Genomic DNA, 19,180 nt, shown 5'->3' with positions numbered 1-19,180 from the left:
ACAATTCGCATTTGAGTTGAGGATTAAAGCTAAGGAGGAAGAAGTATGAAAATCGTTTCATGACCCCTTTAACGTCGCAATAGCTAGTCCGCCCGCGATCTATTTTTCACAGTTACTAATGCGAAAGCCTCAACTATCCCATGAAGCGGAGCCGGCGGCGTCTGTAACCGCGAAAGAACGCGAAAGAAATGCCCCTTCCCCCATTGGCTGCGCGAGACGGTTCATAGATAGCCGTCGGCGGCCGCTTTAGCGCGTGCTTGGCTGCCACTCTCCTGTAAGGCGTTGCCGGAGAGGGGGGGGGGGGGGGAGGGGGGGGGGGGGGGGGGGGAGGGCTGCGGCTGCTTCACGACAGCGCGTGCTCGGCCGCCGCTCTCGTGTCAGGCATTGCCGGAGGGTGGAGGCTGCGGTGGCTTCGCGAGAGCGCGTGCTCAACCGCCGCTCTCATTTCAGGCGTTGTCGGTTGATATAAGAAATTCAGCGTTGTCGTTGTCGGTTGATATAAGAAATGCACACGATGTGCGGAGCGGCGGTAATTTGACAATCGAGCGGTAAGATTTGATTGTTGCTGCGTCGACCGACTGTTTCCTTTTGCCTTCTTGTCTTTTGGACAGCGACCGCCTTCAAAGTGACGCCTGCGTCATTCATGTCGATTCTATTTGCAGGATTTCTCGACTCTTGACAAAAACTGATGTTTGTCGGTATTTCCAACCCTAACGTGCATTGTGAGCATCGTACTGGCTGTAATTCAGGCCCAAAAGTTAGAAAGGGCGTTCTCCAGTTACAACTAAATTCAGACTTAATTCAGAAGAGAAAAGAAAAACACCCTCGTGCGCTGTTGCAACGTCATCCATATTGTCACTTCGGCGCCATGAAACTCAATCACGTGCTCCTTTCGTTTGCAATGTCTTCTGGCAGGACAAAAAGCGCATGGCGTCTCTTTCAAATGTCCAGCTTCCGACATACGCTTGCTTCCTTCCATCGTGCTCTTACAGGGCTGAACGCGCGAAGCTCAGAAGATGCGGACGCGTTGGCAGAAAGGTCACGCAGGAGGCGGGACAACTGAGAGACCTTAGATAGAACTAGGAGAGCGTGTTGGTTAAAAATCTTGGTATACAGACGCAAAAAGAGACAAGGGACACACGCAAAAACAAGATACAAAGCTTATCGCGTGGGAACTTTAATATTCAGTAAAGTTGACATTTGGGCTAGTTGGTTATCTAACATATTGAGGTATTTAGCGCACAAGGTAGAGAGAAGAAGGACAGGACAGGAAAGAGCGCTACTCACAACTACGTTTACTGACAAGAAAGGGAGAGAAAGAAAAAAAAATAATAATCCGCCGCGGACTCGTGCATTTACCACAGCCCTCAGTTGAATCCGTAACGCTATCAAACAATGAAAGGAAATTCCTTGAATAAACAATGAAGGGCCTACACGAGTCTGGATGAACTAGCCGCTATCATTCACGGGGCTGTGGCAGATGCACGAGTCCGCGTCGGATTATTTGGGTTTTTTCTTTCTCTTCTTTTCTTGTCAGTAAACGTAGTTGTGAGTAGCGCTCTTTTCTGTCCTGTCCTTCTTCTCTCTACCTTGTGCGCTAAATACCCTCGATATACTTTAATAATCCGTGTAATTTCCGCACACCCCAAAGTTCACTTCGCGTTCAAGCCTGACGCAAAACCGCTTGCTACGCGAAAAACGATGGGAAGAGATTTCGCGAAGCGGTGCAAGAGTAAACCTTCTCACTCTCGTGGACTTCTCGCGGTGGGTGATTTTGGCTGTGGTTATTCCAAAGTCCGAGTTCGGGTTCAAGGTGATGTCGTCGAGGTTGCAAGCGGGGTAGTTCAGCTCAACGGTGACCTGGTCCATCGATTGGTGGAAGTAAAGTACACATTTGCTCGAAAGAAATTTATGCGATAGTTCATTCTCAGAATTGAACGAAAACGCCGTAAAAATTGTAATACACCAATTTGAAGTATAATCAATAAAAAATCTAAAGTGCCTTCCTGATGTCGAAATCAATTCTGTTATTTCTAGTTTCCTGGTACTTAAAAAAGATTCACTTTAATCATAGTTCTATTTACTTACGTAAGAGAGAATATTACGAACCATTTCAAAAGGAAATTAAGGCAGGTTTGTACTGTTGCATTATTTTGAGGTATACTTTTGCAAAGCTGGTAAATGTCAACTCAGAGCAATTTTGCCTCAAGTTCGAATTGCTATACACACTGTACCCCCTCAAATGAGAAAAATACCGTTATCTGGTCCCCGCTCAGAGGAACCAGTAGCGTCAGGGTCTGGTGTTCAGGCGCCGAATGCCGGCGTCGTCTGCTAGTCATTGCAATGGCAGTCTTATCTCTTCTATGGCTTTCGGAAATTCACCGGTTCAAAGGGCTATTCACACGGGGGAGAAATCTATCCCCATGGGGCGGGGATTGCGCATCACGTGATCGAAACGTCCCCCCTTTCTGCGACAGCGCGGTGACGTGGGCACATCCCCGAGGATGAGGGATCGCTTGCTCGGTCGGTACAAACAATCCCGGCCTGGCGCGGAATGTCATTGCGTACAGCGGCGTTTCGTTGAATGTCTGCCAGCGAGAGCTCTGTGCTTTGAACGGAGCTCGCGCTCGAGCATTTCTCCACGTGCTCTGATCTGTCGTGCCACAACCCACTCGGCCAACGATCCCTCACCGCACTTGGTTTAGCCTGTGAGCTAAGCCATATGAGCTACGCTTAGAGTATCGGCGCTCTTTTCCCCGATATTGTTGTGGGCGCCGCCATCTTGATGGTTAGTAACAAATAAAACGCAACTGCCGATCGTCATGATTGAAAGGTGCGACTTCCTCAGCATTAGTTTCGGTGTCAGGAAGCTCACGTAATATTGCTTTGCTTTGTCGCGAACTGTTTAAACATTTGTGGAGGACGGAAAAGCGTTTCATATGATTTCAGATAAAGCTTCAGATAACTGACAACCATCATTTTAAGCACCAAGATATGTATAAACCGTAGCTGATTACGTGGCTCTGGTTTAGCACGACCGCATATTCACAGAAAGAAAACGGACAGCTTGACCCCGCGCTCTTGGTTCTGCTTCAGTGGTTTAATCAGCCCGTAGCGTTGGTTGTGCTCCGAACTAAAGTAAAGCAAAGCAAATACTCAGATCTTAGTGTTTCAGAAGTCAACCCAACAAAAATCACTTAACACGCCCCATTAAAAAAAGAAATTGCGCGTTTATTTTGAATAACTGGAGATCTTTTGACGTGCAACCGAAATCTCAGATTGGCCTCCATCGGATTGCGGGCACCTCGGCTGATATTTAAACCCGACAAATATGGATTCATGGGCCAGCGCGTTGGCTGAGAGACACTGAGACGATTTGATGTTTTGTGTTTTGTGCCACTTAAAAGCCACCTAGGTGGTTTTTAAACAAAATATAGTCAAACCATACCGACAAGCATAGTTTGATAGCGGAAATGATTTTTGCAAGTGATAAAAACATTAAAATGTTTTCGCATACATGGCGGAATCTGAAATGACAGAATGCATTTCATGGCGCCTATTTCATTTGGATGGCGTTGGGCGTGTGTACCGACGCACAGTAGAACGCGCGCCAAAGTAGCTGTTGTGCACCTGCAGCCTCGCGCTTGTTCTGACATCTCTGGCTCGCTCACTGCGGACATCGAAGCATCTGACACCCCAACATCTGGCGCTTTTTCTGTCTTTCACGTGGCGTTCTAAGCGGCACACGACGGAAAATGCACATCAAGCTGTTCTCGAACACTTGTCGCCATCTGTACTTTATACTAAGAAACTACGATTTGTTCGTAACTGAATGGGAAAGGTTTGAGGTCTTATAAAATCCTTAACGTGTCATACATCAATATGGAAGTTCTGGAGATTGTAATATCGAAGCATGCTTCATAATTTAATGTCTCGTTATTTTGATTAGTTAACGAGATTCCGTTTTTATAGAGCCATAAAACAATACCATTTTAAACTTTATTTTTTATTTTAAAATATACATTATCTGTACAATTTGTTGCTTACCTTTTTAATTTACTACATCCAACCGAATGCTCACGTAAAATATCGTGGACGGTGGGACGTTATATCTCGAGAAATCATTTTTTCAATATCAGAGACTGTGGTCTATTAAAAGTTGAATAATTAACTAACAACTAAAAATAATCGTGATATCGAGACAATAAAGTATTGTTGAAGAACTGCTCTTTAATTTGAAATTAACTTTACAATTGTAATATATATAGAAAGAAAGTTATAAGCCGTCAAAAAAGCACCAAAACGTCATGCACGGTGGGGTTGCACGTTAAAGACCGACGTACACTTCGCGCTTTCCAGTTTTGCCAGTCTCCTCCTTCCTTGTATCCTCTCTGCTTTTCACCCAGCCCCAATACGGCCTCCATCGCAGTTTAGGAGAGAAGGACGCTAAGAGGATTATCGTCCCTGCAGAAAACCCAGGTTGTACGTCGGTCTTTAAGGGGTATTCACACGGGGGAGAAATCAGTTTCCGTGGGGATGGGATTGCGCATCACTTAATCAAAACGTCACCCCTTTCTGCGCCAGCGTGGTAACGTGGGCACATCCCCGATATGGGTGGGGGGATCGCTTGCTCGGTCGGCACAAACGATCCCGGCCTGGCGGCGGATGTCATCGCGTACAGCGGCGCTTCGTTGAATGTCTGCCAACATGACGCAGCGTACTGATGAGTGCGGTGGCAGCAACATCGGCTTCTCCCTCGTGCTTTGGAATATGGCAGCATGAAACCTAGTGGGCACGCTTTTTGGCATGCCCATGCAAGTTTTAGATGATGAAGCGACGTTTTCTTTTTTTTTTCTTATCCTTGGTGGAAGAGTTCCCACTGCTCATCCTAGAAGTTGTTCTGCAGTCCAAGCGATTTCTCCTGCAGCCACTTTTTTACCCAAAATGGAATTTTTTTTAGAAGGGAGTCGGTCGTCATCTTCTGCTTCGAACACCGCTGCCATCGCAGCGTACAAGCGCTTCGTGTCGACCTCCGTCTTGTTCGATCTGTACCACAGTGTACGGAAACAGCGCGCGAAATCGGGGTGTCGAGACTAGCCGCCAAATTTGGCTGCTCCTCTGGAGATCCCCGCCCATATTTCCGGCACCGTGTGAATGCAGGAGCTGGCGAGGGATCTCCCCGGCTGCTGAAGTCTCGCTCATCCCGCCGGTGATATTCCCCCCGTGTGAATAGCGCTTTAAAAGGTCACTAAGAACCCCAAGAGGGATCTTTTTATACCGTCTCACACACTTCGTAAATGCGTGGCAAAACACAGGCAAAAAATCATCACGAAAAAAAGAGTAGGTCGCGAAAAAGGCCGTCAAAGGGAATTCCCCCCCCCCCCCCAACCAAAAAAAAAAAGAGCTTCTCCTTGCTTCTTTATTTTGTGACGTAATTGGCGAAGGCATTTTGGAAAGCGTTAAGAGATTTCGCAAGTTACACGTCTGTAATAATGATTACTATCGTTCATAGCACACGTTTATTACGATCACTCTAAAGGCACTACACCTGCTGACTTCGAAAAAATAAAAATCAGAGATCAGAAGTGGTAGTGACAAAACATCGGCCGTCGCCTAGATTTTCTTGGTACTCTCAATATGACGTGATGCCGGAAAGCTCATCGGAAGGGCGGCACGTTTCAGATGGGGTCGGAATAAAACTTCCCACTTTTTGGATACACTGACGTTTTTTCTTATAGCCCTTGTCTGCAAAGTGGTGAGAACAAATGAGAGGTATGAGACCGGCCCGTGCAGTTGCTTTTTGGGGATTGCAGCCAGTCACGCATTATTTTGTGCTTCATATTTGGAAAACTTGGATACCACGGCACTTTTAGATTTGGTAATACTGGGGCAGAACTTAGCACAGCACCTTTGGGACATACCCCTTACGTCGCTCAACAAGGTCTAATACTAGTCAGTTTTTCGTTGTCTTTTTAAAAATCGTTTTAGATCGATTAATGCCTGAGTTACACTAGCGCTCTTGACTGTCATTAAGCCAGCGGCAGTTGACTCATCTACGATTGGACGGAGTTACATGGCGGGGCCAACTGTCATTAAGCCGCTAACGACCATTGAGTTGAACAAAGCTGGCCTACCTCAGTTAACTGATCGGGGTTCGCCCAGAGCCTCCTATACAAGCTCTATAGGCCTCTCAATCCACGGCCTTTGCACGAGTACCTGTACCTGTGATTCTCCGCACAGCTTAGAGTTCCTGTATAGCTAGCCACCTACGGTAGCAGAGTTGCGCATTCAGCCTCGGCCAGTGGCCGTAGCGCCGGCTTTCCCGCACACCCTGGATGCTTTGCTCCTCACGTGACTAAATTTGGCTAATAGCGGCGCCGCGCGCTCCGCCGCGCATGGAAAACAGGAGAGGAGGAGAAGGAGGCGGAAAGCAGCGGAACATACGCCGGGGCGCGAGAAACGTCGACGGAGCGACCGTAACCGCTCATTCACACTGGAAGCGGATCCGCGTTCGCAAAGCGGTTGCGAACGCGGTTGTATAAAGATTCAGTACAATGTCACGCGCACTTGACGTCATCGAGTGCGCGTGCAATTGTACTGGACCTTTATACAACCGCGTTCGCAACCACTTTGCAAACGCGAATCCACTTCCAGTGTGAACGAACGGTAAGGCCTGGTTCACACTCACAGCTACTCCGCTGCCGCCGAAGCGGAATCGGCCGCGGCAATGCACAGTGGACGCTACGCCCGGCGGCCGAATTCTTGCAGATTCGCCCGCCGATTCGCAAGTGTGAACCAGGCCTAAAGGTGTGTTTCTTGCACGCCACCGGATGCTTTGCTCCTCACGTGATGGATCTCGGCGAATAGCGGCGTGGCGGCGCGGGGAAAACAAATGCGCAACTATGGCTCCCGTAGGGAGCCAGAGTTGCGCATTTGTTTCCCCGCGCCTATGCAGGAACTCTAGCACAGCTGCTTCGGAAGTGCCATCCCGTGGTTGTCGTGACTACAAATTGATTTGTGCATGATGCAACCCGCGCAAGCTCTCGCGGCTAGAACGTATCCAGCCGTTTCTCGGCATTTTTGAACTTACCAGGGTTCCACGTCCCGAAGAGATCAAAATACCGGCAATATTACGAGGAGAGTAACTGGACGCTATTACCTAATTGTCGACGCTAAACTTTCAGCTGTTAATTCGTTCAGAAATATTTTGTCCACATTGTTCGCGCTAAGTGTACCAACTTAATTTTTCTTTTTTTTTCTTTTTTTATGTTGGGATATATTTGTAGCACGTCCATTCGTCGTATACATCTGGTATTACTGATAACTATATTAGCACAAGCGCTGGATTTATTCATTTCAAAGTAATGGTTGGGGTCAATCGGGTGTAAATCTTGGAAGGCCGTAACCTTTTTGACTATTATTACCAGAGTTTTTATAAGCCGAGTTCAATGAGAAAACCGACAGGTTAATCTGTTCGACATGTTCCAGCGGTACGCTTTTATGGACTCTAGGGATGTCGTATGCCACGGTGTCGCATGACTTCAGGACGTCACTTGACCTTTTGACGTCACGTGACATTTTGTTACTTCGTAACGCCACCTGACGCCATGGTGTCGCGTGACTCAATAAATTGACCAACAGTGACCCTTAGTCTGTTTGCCCGTTTGGAATGGTGATCGTGCCGAACGGGCGAATAAAAAAAGGAAAGCCGTTTACAACTCCCTGCAACGCCGAATTGGAGCGCAGCTCTTGAGAAAGAGGAGGGAAGGGTACTGAGGGGAGGGTACTGAGGGGAACGGTACCGAAGTGTCACGTGACCTGGGGGGTCCCGTGACCTGACCCCCAAGGTCACGTGAGCCCCCCCCCCCCCCCGGTCACGTGACCTGGAGGTCACGTGGCTCGCGCGGTGCATTATGGGACATTTCCCATAATGCACCGCGTGGTTACGCCGACGTCGACGGCGACGCCGCTCAAGCCGGAAACGGGCGCCTAAGAGCTGCGCTCTAAAACACAGCGATTATATAGCTGTAACATTTTGGCATAAGAGGGTGAATATTTATACGTCATACGGAGGTTGTGATCAAAATGGCGAGCTTGCCGAATGTGAAAATAAAAGCGCAACGAATTAATAATTTATTACTATTAATTGATTACAGAACAATAGTAATTGAATTACAGCGAACGTTACCACAAAAAGTAATTGAGGCGTTAAAAGTTACAATAACATGTAATGGAATACAAGCAATCAGTTACTGGTAGTTCGTTACGTACAAGTCTTGCCAAAACCACGAGGGGGTTGTGATAGGGGGGGGGGGGGGGGATTACGCTGCGCTGGCAGTGCTGCCGGTCCTTTTTTGCACCTCCTCTTGACCAGACTCACTCTACACACCCCACCCTTTTTTTAACAGTAGCAGGACAATAAATACTGGACCATAAAACATTGCTGCAAGACATGAAATTGTGTGCTGCCAAGGAGGTTTTTGTTGTCTAGACATTTAAATTTGTCTCGTAGTATAAACCATCTTCACTCTAAGAACAAGCATTCTTGGAGATGACCCCTTCTGCCCACCTTTTTCTGGATGCATCATGCGCTAGCGCTTGTACTAAACGTGCGTGAGCCGCTTCAGTGTCGCTGCTGGTGCAAGTTTCCATTATTTCTCGTGAAGAGTACCACCTTAGGCAGTTCACTTGCTCGTCCAATACATTGGCGAGCCTCTACTCTGTCGTCGCAACTTCCCGGCCGACCCTCCCCGGAGGGAAGCCCCAAGGCGACGAGGGTGAGGCGAGCCTACGATAGTGCCTTTTCAGAAGTCCATCAAGCAACACTGGAGGTCGCTATTGCTTGGAGACGAAGCGCGCGATTGGATCCAAGTTCTCACTGAACGCTGACGCAGTGCCCGTTTTCAACACGAGCTGAGCCGAGTTTGCGCCGAACGGCGACGCAGCCATCGCGTTCAATATATGCTCAGAGTAGGTGAGCGAGCAATGGCGGACAGGCCTTGGCGAGGACTTTTGAAAAGGGTCTATCGCCGACATCTTAGACGTGCAGAGGAACGTATGGGCTTCGCAGTAGGTGACAGCAAAAGCTGTCAACCGTATGGCCGATGTAAGTGTTGAGTGTGGTGCCACGTGTTGGGCCTATTCTAGAAGATACGAAAGTGCTCGTTTTATCATGTGATATGTTCCATGTAGAGGAGTTGCCACTCCGGATTTGGAATGATTCCGAAATCATTCCGCATTTTCGCGATCCCGGAATGGAATGGGAATGGAATGGCGGCAGCGCTGGGGGGTATGGAATAGTAAAATAGTTTGTTGGTTGGGCGAGTTGGTGAACGTTTGGATACATGGTTTTGCGTAAAAAAGACGGACACAAGACGGACACAAGTGTGTTTTTGTTTTCCTCTCTTGTGTCCGTCTTTTTTGCGCAAAACCATGTATCCAAAGGTATGGAATGGGAACGGCATTCGGTGCCTTTTGCCCGAAATGGAGTGGGAATGAAATGGGCTTGATTCTTATGAAAGCAGTGTCGATTTTCATCTGGGGCCTATGGGCTGATGGCGCTATTGGCTAGCGTATGGAAACTGGCTCATGAAACAGCATCATTGCGCTGGAGGTGACTTACGCCTTGTTCGTCTCACTGGCTTATGCACCTTCGAGGATGAAGATGGCGCGCTCTCAGGCAGTGTTGCGGAATGGCACCCCCATTCCATTCCAATTCCGTTCGGCGAAATTAGAGTTTTCGATAATTCAGTTCCTTTCAATTCCTAGGAATGGGGACACTGGGCCCATTCCCACTCCTGGAATGGCTGCAATGTTTCATTCCACTCCTCTCATTCCTAACGTACAAATTTGCTATTGACAGCTACATTTCGTTGCCGGCATAAGCAGCATAAAGCTGAGATTATCAAACGCATAGACAATTGCAAAAAAAAAAAGCTAAATGTTTAAAAAAAGCATTGATTTTACCAAGCGGAACGCTTTTCGAACAAAGTGTGTGTTTACATTGTATTGCAAACGTAGAGAAAGCCCCTCACTATGTCGATGCTTGTTTAAGACATCGGTCTTTCGACCACGTGGCTCGCAACAAACAGCAAAACTTAAATCCTTTATTTTTTTTGCAAACTCTTTTGCATTTGATTTTTAGGACATACGCGACCAGCGTGTTTGTTGGATAAGACCATAAAGAAGTAAGGAAAGCCGTTTACAACTCCCTGTAACCCCGAATAAGAGCGCAGCTCTTGAGGAGGAGGAGGGAAGGGTACTGAGGGTAACGCGTTCTCAGGGGAGGGGGGGTCACGTGACCCCCCCCCCCCCCCCAGAGAAATTTTTCCGCTTGATTTAGCGGGGAAAGTTTTCCACTAAATTTAGCGGGGAAAATATTCCGCTAGATTGAGCGGGGAGAATTTTCTGCTAGACTTAGCGGGGACATTTTTCCGCAAAATTTAGCGGGGAAATTTACCCATAATGCACCGCGCGGTTACGCCGACGGCGGCGCCGCTCAAGCCGGAAGCGAGCGCCTAAGAGCTGCGCTCTAAAATATCCAGTTCCTGCGTGGCGCAGAAATAAGCTTTATTACTGGATTCTTCACATACGTGCACAGCAATACGGCTAGTACGCTGTTTGAAGCGACTCCATGCACAGCGGCAAAAACACATCCTCTGAGAAAGTGCAATACTACGGCGCAGCACGAGGGACTGTATATATAGACCATGTCACGAAACTGTCTTTCTGCGAGTCTAGTCCTTTCGGTAAAACATAGGTCAGAATGGCAAAACTCGAAAAGTATCAGAAGTCGAAGACTTAGAAACGATTTCTTCTGCACTATCGAACTATCATCAAGAACTCCTGCCGCAAATCAAAACACTTGTACGCGTCGCTCAAGACTGGACGACATGCAGCCAGATGGTCATGGACCCCAGTATATTTGTGGCTCGTATTAATCGTAACGGATATTGCCATTTGTTTATGCCGATAGCATTACATGCAGAGGGGAGGAACACTGAACTGGCCGGAAACCAAACTTTTTGTATGCGTTACTTAGGACTCGATAACATGCAGCTATGTTTATGGCTTGCATTAATCGTAAAAGATACTGACATGTCTCCGTGGCGATCGAGTTACATGCAGTGTTGAGAAACTCAGTACTTGCATTTATTGGGTTCACCGCATAATTGCTTTTCCTGCACCAGTAGGCTGCCTTGGTGAACTGCGGATCATTTTCCGCCTGCCTATTGATGGAGGTATGTGTGCCGTCTATGCGTCCTGTAACATGGTAGGCTTATTAGTTTCAGGATATATACTGACAAAGATCGAAACCCAAACAGTAAAGTGGTATGTCAAAGTAATTTTGGCGCAACCCAAAACCAATTTCAGAGCAGCAGAAACAACTTTTCGAACACAAGCACTTACTTTGTTTCACAGCAAGAACTGTGTTAATATTCATGCACTGCCCTATCTTGATAACACTATGTCTTATTGGCCGACCCACTATAGTGCAACACCGCGGCGAAGACAGCTTTAGCAGTTGCTTCTGCTACGGAAGATTGTGTGCCATGCTGGAGCAAATGTATCATATCTTGAACAAATGTATCATAAATTAATGTAGCAGGGTGAGCACTTTGGCGCAGTAATAACTTTACGTGCAGTGTAATAGAGTGAATCGCCAGAAGCTTTGTTTTGAAACGTATTCATTTTACGACCAAAAAAGTGGCCACTATATTTGCCCGGCTCTTTGGCCATAAAAATTGCATTTAGCCGTCTCGGGAGCATCTAGGAAGAACGAGACGAGGAGTGGCAGCGATGAGGGACTTGTGGGGCTTCAATAGTCTGGAGCCAAGTGGAGGTGCCTCGGGGTCTTTCAGATACATAAGAAGCGCCTGCGACGCTGCGAGGACCCAGTCAAGGTCGATAGGGGATGGCGGGTTGGGCCACTCAGTGAGAGTCGAGGGGGGAGGAGAAAGGGTTGAGAGAGCGCGAGACCGGGCTGCGGAGTGAAGGGGGCAACCCCACAAAGGATGCGGGAGCGTGTGTGGCAGAGGGTGCACTCTGGGTCGTGAGGAATTTGTGGGTACATCTTCTTGAGTAGGGGTCGAGGCGTACTTCTGATCTGGCTTGGGACGGAGCTTATTACATAGCCCCCTCGCTGCTCCCTACGTTAAACAGTGTTCTCCGAAGGACCTGTCTTCGGAAAGCTCAAAGGCGTCGCGGTGCCCCGAAATGTGCGATCGAATGGCCGACATAGCAGGAGCGCACAGAACACTACCGCCATCTTTACCGATGAACATCCACCTTTAAACCCTGAAAATGCAAACTTTTTTCTTTATCTTTTTTTTTTTCAGAAACAGTTTTTTTACACATTTCGACGTCACGGCAAGCCACGGCAAGGCATACGCCAATCTTCATCACTTAAATTGTATTGTGACGTCACAGCTCGAAACGGGGAGCAGCAGCCAATAAGAAACCCATATTTTTTTTCTTTCTTTATGATGAAGTTAGCGTGACGAGCGTAGACACAATGGGCTTCCAAAGGACGGACGGGAGCTTTTTGGGGTGGCGGTGGCGGGAAGACGTCGCTGCGTACGCTGAACAAAAGCGGCTTTTGTGCTGAGAAAGCTCTTTGCTTCGCCGTCTTAAATCGATACGCCTATAGACTGTAAGGTAACCAGGCAATTTACAGAAGACAGCGCAGGTATAATTGATCGCATTAGGAGTTTTTATCATGGGGTTGGGGAGAGCACTGTGACGGTTCTCTTCTATGCTTATTAAACCACGAAAGGACATGGCGTTCATTTTAAGCAAGACGAGAGTCTAATTTCGTGGCTTTACTTGCGAAAGCAACGAAGGGCAACTGAAACGCCCCAGCGACGAACTGATTAATTTATACCACTCGGGGGTCTGTCTGCATAGCTGCATCCTGCAGCTGTAGCGTGCGCCGTGTCAATTTGCTATGAGCGCTACGCCACGTAAACGTGTGTAACTATGAGATGACTGCACTTTTATTAATGCGTTAGCATTTTTGCGTTAGTATTAGCATTAGTATCGACAAAAAACGATGGCGTCCGTCCGTGAGCAAAGCGGGGGAAAGGGAAGCGCGCCGCATACAGAAAAAGAGTGGAACGAAGGACAAAGGCGAGAATAAGGCGACATCCTGTGGCGGAAGCCAATGCGCGCGCGGGGGGCGGAGAGGCCAGAGAGAGGCGACCTCACGAGGTGGAAGCCAATCTGCGCGCGGATGCTGAGGCGAGTCCACGGCAAATCTTAACTTGCAGGTGTGCGGAGCGGGTATGCCTTGGTTTGGGCTACAAAATGGAGTGTGAACCGTGTGCTAGCGCTGGTTCAAGTAGGCAGCGAAAGAAGGCACTTTGTGGACGAAGGAGACGGGCTACCCAAATTGGTGAACAGCGAAAGCAGCGTCAGGCAGCGGATGCTCCTGCTAGGCGTGCAAGGTGGGCGAACGAGACAGAGGAGCGAAAGCAGCGCCTTGCTCGCCTGTCCAAAATGCGGCCAGTTGAGCTAGACACCGAGCGACTCGGAGCCCGAAAGGAGACTGCGATAGTCCGCTACCACAGCTACCCCGTAACCGACGTGATCAACTTCAAAAAAGAGCATGTGCAATCGAGTTCAAATGAGATGTGAACAGTGACGAAACTTCGAGCCTAATACCGGCGCAGCTTCCAAGGTTGGGTTGTGCTTGACGAGGTTCAAACACATAAGAGTAGGGCGCTACGAGGTTGTGTGACTTACTACGATGTGTATGGACCTTGCCAAGCACAACCCAAGCTTGGAAGCTGCGCCGGTAGTTGGCGCCAAGTTCCGTCACTGTTCGCATTTCTTTGGAACATGATAGTGTGGCGTGAGTCTCCTTTGAACTTCCCGATTTCTATTGGCGACGTGCGCGACCGAAAGCGTCGCTGTGGTCGGCCTTCCACGATTGGCCCAAAAGCGGACTAGGACGTCGGAAAGGGTATACTAGGGTGCCTCAATGTCCTTCTGTTTAGGGTGATGCCACCCTTTGTAGTATCAGATGCCGACAGCACGCGCTCACGGGAAAAATACAAAGAAATCGAGGAAAACAAAATGTCGCCATAGCACAGTCAGCGCCACAAGCGCGTGCAGGGACACGTTCTTTCACGCGCTTCTGAACAAAAAATAAAAATAAACGTGTGTGACAAAATGGCGAGATGCCACCACCCTAAGCAAAGCGCACATGAAGGCACCCTAGGGTATACCATCGACGGAAATAAGAGGAATGAAAGAACTTTAATTTCGACGGTGTTGGCAGTGTTGCTTTGAGAGCGCAATGATTTCAGGCTTCCACCATGCTATTTACAAACACCATCGAGCTTGTTGTTCGTAAGGTAATGACGTCACAGGGGGGAAACCATAGGAGGGCGCCACCAAAACATCTCGCCGCTAATAAGCTAGGCACGCCACGCGCGTGCCTTGGGGCCCGTGGCTTAATTGTGCAGAGCCACGAGGGAATAAACGTTCTTTTTGGTTTGCCGTAACACGGAGTCAGTCGCATTTCTTTCATGTGCCACCGAGCACCGATACATGGTGTCAGAAGTGGTATCCCGCCGCCTCTGAAGCATCGCGCGTCGCCTTGCGGTTGCGGACCGCACCGAGTCATGGATCGGGCAAACGTCACCACCAGACTCGCTCTCAGGCCGCCTGAACCCTTCTACTTTGAGAACGCTTCGGAGTGGCGGCGTGGATCGCCGAGTTGGACGATTTCCGTCACGCGACCGGACTGATCGCACACAAAAAGGAAACTCGGGTACGAACGCTTCTCTACGTCATGCGTCGCCAGGCTAGGCAAATTTTTAACACCTTCCGGTTATCTGACTCCGACGCCAAGGAGTACGACACCGTGAAAGCGAGATTTGACGGTAACTTCATTCAAGTCAGGAACGTAGTATACGAGTCTGCATGTTTTAACAGACGAGAGCAAGGGCCCACTGAAACAGTGGACCAATACGTAACCGTGCTGTACAACATGGCGGACCGATGCGACTACGGAAGCCTGCGTGACCGCCTGATTCGTGACCGCTTCGTTCTTGGGCTGCGAGACAGGTCGCTCTCGGAAGCTCTTCAGTTAGACGCTGCGCTCACTCTAACTTCCGCGCTTGCCAAGGCTCGACAGAAAGAGTCCGTTCACAAGCAGCAGCAGTTGTTGAGAAAGACAAGCGCAACCGCCTGTCAAGACTGAAGACGCCGACTTGGGCGCAGTGGCGAAAGGCTCGTCATCTAAGTCTCGCAGCGCTCCATCTTCTTTGAATGCGAAGCGAACCTCACAAGCAGAACAACCAAGCTCCACGTGCGGTTATTGCGGAGGATAGCGTCACGCTCGTTCTGAGTGCCCTGCCGAAGCCGAAAAGTGCGCTCGATGTAAGACCAAGGGTCATTACGTACGTGTCTGCAAGGCGATGGCTGGAGGAACCAAAGGAATTCCCTCGGTGGAACAGAATCCAACACCGGCGGTTTTTTTCGGCGCCGTCGGGGAGTTCGGTAGACATCCAGACGCCAGGTTCGCGACGATAACCGTGAAGGACGTTTCACTGACTACAAAGATCGACAACGGTGCAGAGGTCTCAACGGTCCCAGATACATTTTCGGGAATACCGTCCTCTGGCCTGCGCTCAGCAGAAGGGGTCCTTTCGGGGTCCAGTGGACATGCCCTGAAGGTGCTGGGGAAGTTTGGCGCTGTCATGAAGTGGAAAGACAAGTCCACAAGGCAAGAGGCTTACGTCGTACAACAACTTCGCACTGACCTTCTGGTATTGCCTGCCATACAGAACTTGGGACTCGTCAAGTTTCTTTGCAGCACCGAACGCCTCGAAAAGCGCTTTGCTCGACTTTCCAACGGCCTTGGGACACTTCCAGGAGGGTACACCATCCGACTAGATCCAGCGGCGGTGCCTTACTCGCTGAGAGTCGCACGTCGCGTGCCCATTCCTCTGAGAGATGCAGTCGTTGAAGAACTCAGAAAGATGGTGGATCTGGACGTCATTCGCCCAGTTGAAGGTCCCACCGACTGGTGTGCTGGGATTTTTCCAGTCCTGAAGCCTTCCGTAGAAGCAAGGATGTGCATCGACTTCACTCACCTCAGCAGCTCCGTCCGACGAGAGCGCTATGTCCTTCCAACTGTGGAGGAAACGCTTGGCCAGCTGGGGGCGGTGGCAGTGTTTTCGAAGTTGGATGCTAATTCCGTGTTCCATCAGATACGTCTCTCTCCCTCGTACCAAGAGCTGACCACATTCATCACCCCAATTGGCCGTTTTTGCTTCACACGACTACCTTTTGGGATAACATCAACTCCGGAATATTTCCAAAAACGCATGTCGGAGATCTTGAGCGGACTGCCCGGAGTTCTCAACCTCATGGATGATGTACTTGTCTTCGGCAAGGACCAAGCTGAACATGATACAAATCTGCACAGGACTCTCAAGCGCCTAGAGCAAACTGGAGTCAACCTCAACAAAGCCAAGTGTCTCTTCAGCACAAGGGAAGTTACCTTCCTCGCATGTATCATATCCCGCCACGGTGTTTGACCGGACCCAGCAAAGGTCAAGGCCATCAAAAATTTTCCGGCTCCAGAGGACCCTGCCGGCGTCCGTCGGATCCTTGGAATGGCGAACCATCTGGCAAGGTTTCTTCCGAACTTGGCACAAGTTACGGCGCCGCTCAGAGACCTGCTGAGAAAAATTGTCGGAGTGGACCTGAGGTCCCCCACAAGCAGCTGCTCTGCAAAGCGTCAAGGCTTTCCTGTGTTCAGATTGTTGCGTGGCCCACTACAATCCGTCGTATCCCACAATACTCTCGGCGGATACGTCTTCACACGAATTAGGGGAAGTCTTGCTTCAGGTCCAACCCGATGGAAAGGAAAGAGCTGTGGCCTTTGCATCACGCCCCCTTACCCCGACTGAAACCCGATATGTTCAGGTGGAAAAAGGAGCATTGGCTTTGACCTGTGGTGCAGAGCGGTTTCAAGACTTTTTGCGGGGCCTAACAGCAACATTCCAAACCAATTATCAACCTTTGCTGACGCCCTTGGGAAAGTCGGCACTGGATGTGTTCCCTTCTCGTATCCAGCTCTTCCGCATGCGTCTGATGCGGTTCAGCTGCAGAATGCAGTATGTTCCTGCCGAGAGCATCGCGACGGCTGATACTCTATCAAGAGCCCCGGTGAGTGAGAAGGAGCCAGCGGAGACACTGGCCGGCGCCCAGGCTCAGTCATTCACTGTTGGAGCAGTGATAAGGCTCCGAAGCAGCACTCTGCATCCAGTCAAAGAAGCCCAGGTGAAAGACAAAGTTTGCCAGATTCTTTGGGAGTACTGCATGAACGGATGGCCATCAAACTCATAACTTCCTCTCGGCGTGTCGCCCTTTTGGCAGTACAGAGGAAGCCTGTCCCACTGAGAAAGCTTTCTGCTCTACGGAATCCACCTCCTTATCCCTGGTTCCCTCAGGAAGGAGATACGGAAACGACTTTACGAGGGACATCAGGGAATTGGACGGTGCAGGCAGCGCGCGAAAAAAGCTGTCTGGTGGCCAGGCCTGTCGTCCGAGCTGAGAAGAGTTGTCAATAACTGCGTTTTGTGCACGAAGGTACGTCAACAAAACGCCGAGTCTCTCATGCCTACGGTGACACCAACTCTGCCATGGCAAATGGTTGGGCTAGACTAGTTTCATCTACGGGGCAAGGAGTATTGGCTCTGCGTTGACTACAGGTCTCTCTTTCCTGAAATCTCTTATCTACCGTCAACGAAAGCTGAGGCTGTCATCGAACGTCTGAAGAGCATATTCGCCCGCCATGGGATACCTGCAGCGGTAGTAAGCCAAAATGGACCACAGTTCTCCGGTTATGCTTTCGCAGAGTCTGCCCGGAACTACGGTTTCCCGCACACTAGCAGCAGTCCTCGCCATCCTCAGGCGAATGGAGAGGCCAAGCGCACCGTGCAGACTATGAAGAATCTCCTTGAGAAAACAGAGGACCCGTTCTTGGCTCTACTCGCGTACGGGAATACCCCAGGTCCGACAGGATGGAGTCCTGCCAAAGTCCTCATGGGCAGGGTATTGAACCGAACCCGAACCGTGAACCGAAAACCGGAAAAAACCGTTATTTTCGCGCAAACCGGAGTTGAACCGGAACGGAATTTATTTTTTCACTCCGGAGCGAAACCGATATGTTTTCCACGCGGTTTTCGGTTCATACGCGAAGTGAGGTCACGTGAAAAGTTCGTGGTGAAAAACACAGTAACCTAAAAAAAGTAAACAAAAAAAAAACGCAAAAGAAGAAAATTTGTTTGGCGCAAACCGGATTTAAATTGGACTGAAACAATTATTTTTTTTTTTCGTGGGCAAAATTGGTAAATTATTTTTGCGGTGTTTCGTTCATTTGGGAAGTCAAAAAGCGAGCAGAATAGGTAGCGGAAAGCTTTGCAAAGTTTCCTTATCAGATTTTCCCATAACGGTCAGGTTTGTCGTTGAAAAACCGCGTGTTTTCGTTAAAGCTCGACTGCGCGTTGCGACTGGGCCGCTCCCTCCTTGGGATCAACGTGCAGTATGCTGAATAAAAAAGGTTGGTGTTCCAGCCATTGAATATGAGAGAACTCTTTGAAAGGCACACAGGGCAACATATGAGGTCAAAGGTGATAGATGCATTCTCTCGCTTCAATCTCAACGTCAGCCAGGTATGCAGCGTCACGACAGACAACGGTGCCAAAATGGTGAAAGCTGTGCGTCTCCTCGGTGAAATGAACAAGGAATGTTGTGACTCTGAGAAAGAGGTTTGCTATAGTTACCCTGAAGTTGAGTGGCACGCTCTGCAACCTCTACTGAAGGATCCTAAGAGCGCAGTCTCTGATGATTCTGGCTTGCTATAAGGGATCAGGTGCGCCGCTCATACGCTGCATCTGGCAGTGACGCTTTGAAAGGCTCGGGCTGCTTGCACATTGTTGAAGAGAGCCGTGCGCTCGTTAAAAGACTACCTGTCCAATCGGTTAAGTCCTCGACTGGAAAGCTAAAGTTGAAGAAACCAGTGCTCGATTGTCCAACGCGGTGGATCCCCTCGCTGCATATGCTCACCAGGCTACTTGAACTAAGAGACTTCACTGGATGGTTCGTCTCAAAAGAAGGAAGCTCCAGGTGGACTGAAGACGTATGGGCGGAGGTCGAAATG

The 19,180-nt window shown here is 49.2% G+C and overlaps 1 pseudogene; it reads left to right on the top strand.

Annotated features, from left to right (window-relative positions):
- The first annotated feature begins 14,911 nt into the window (after nucleotides 1-14,911).
- LOC115332783 lies at nucleotides 14,912-18,884 on the top strand (annotated as a pseudogene).
- The last annotated feature ends 296 nt before the right edge of the window (nucleotides 18,885-19,180 follow it).

The sequence above is a fragment of the Ixodes scapularis genome, unplaced genomic scaffold, assembly GCF_016920785.2.
Source record: "Ixodes scapularis isolate PalLabHiFi unplaced genomic scaffold, ASM1692078v2 PGA_scaffold3__209_contigs__length_174095766, whole genome shotgun sequence".
NCBI classification, from domain to species: domain Eukaryota; kingdom Metazoa; phylum Arthropoda; class Arachnida; order Ixodida; family Ixodidae; genus Ixodes; species Ixodes scapularis.
This window is presented reverse-complemented; position numbering and strand designations above follow the sequence as displayed.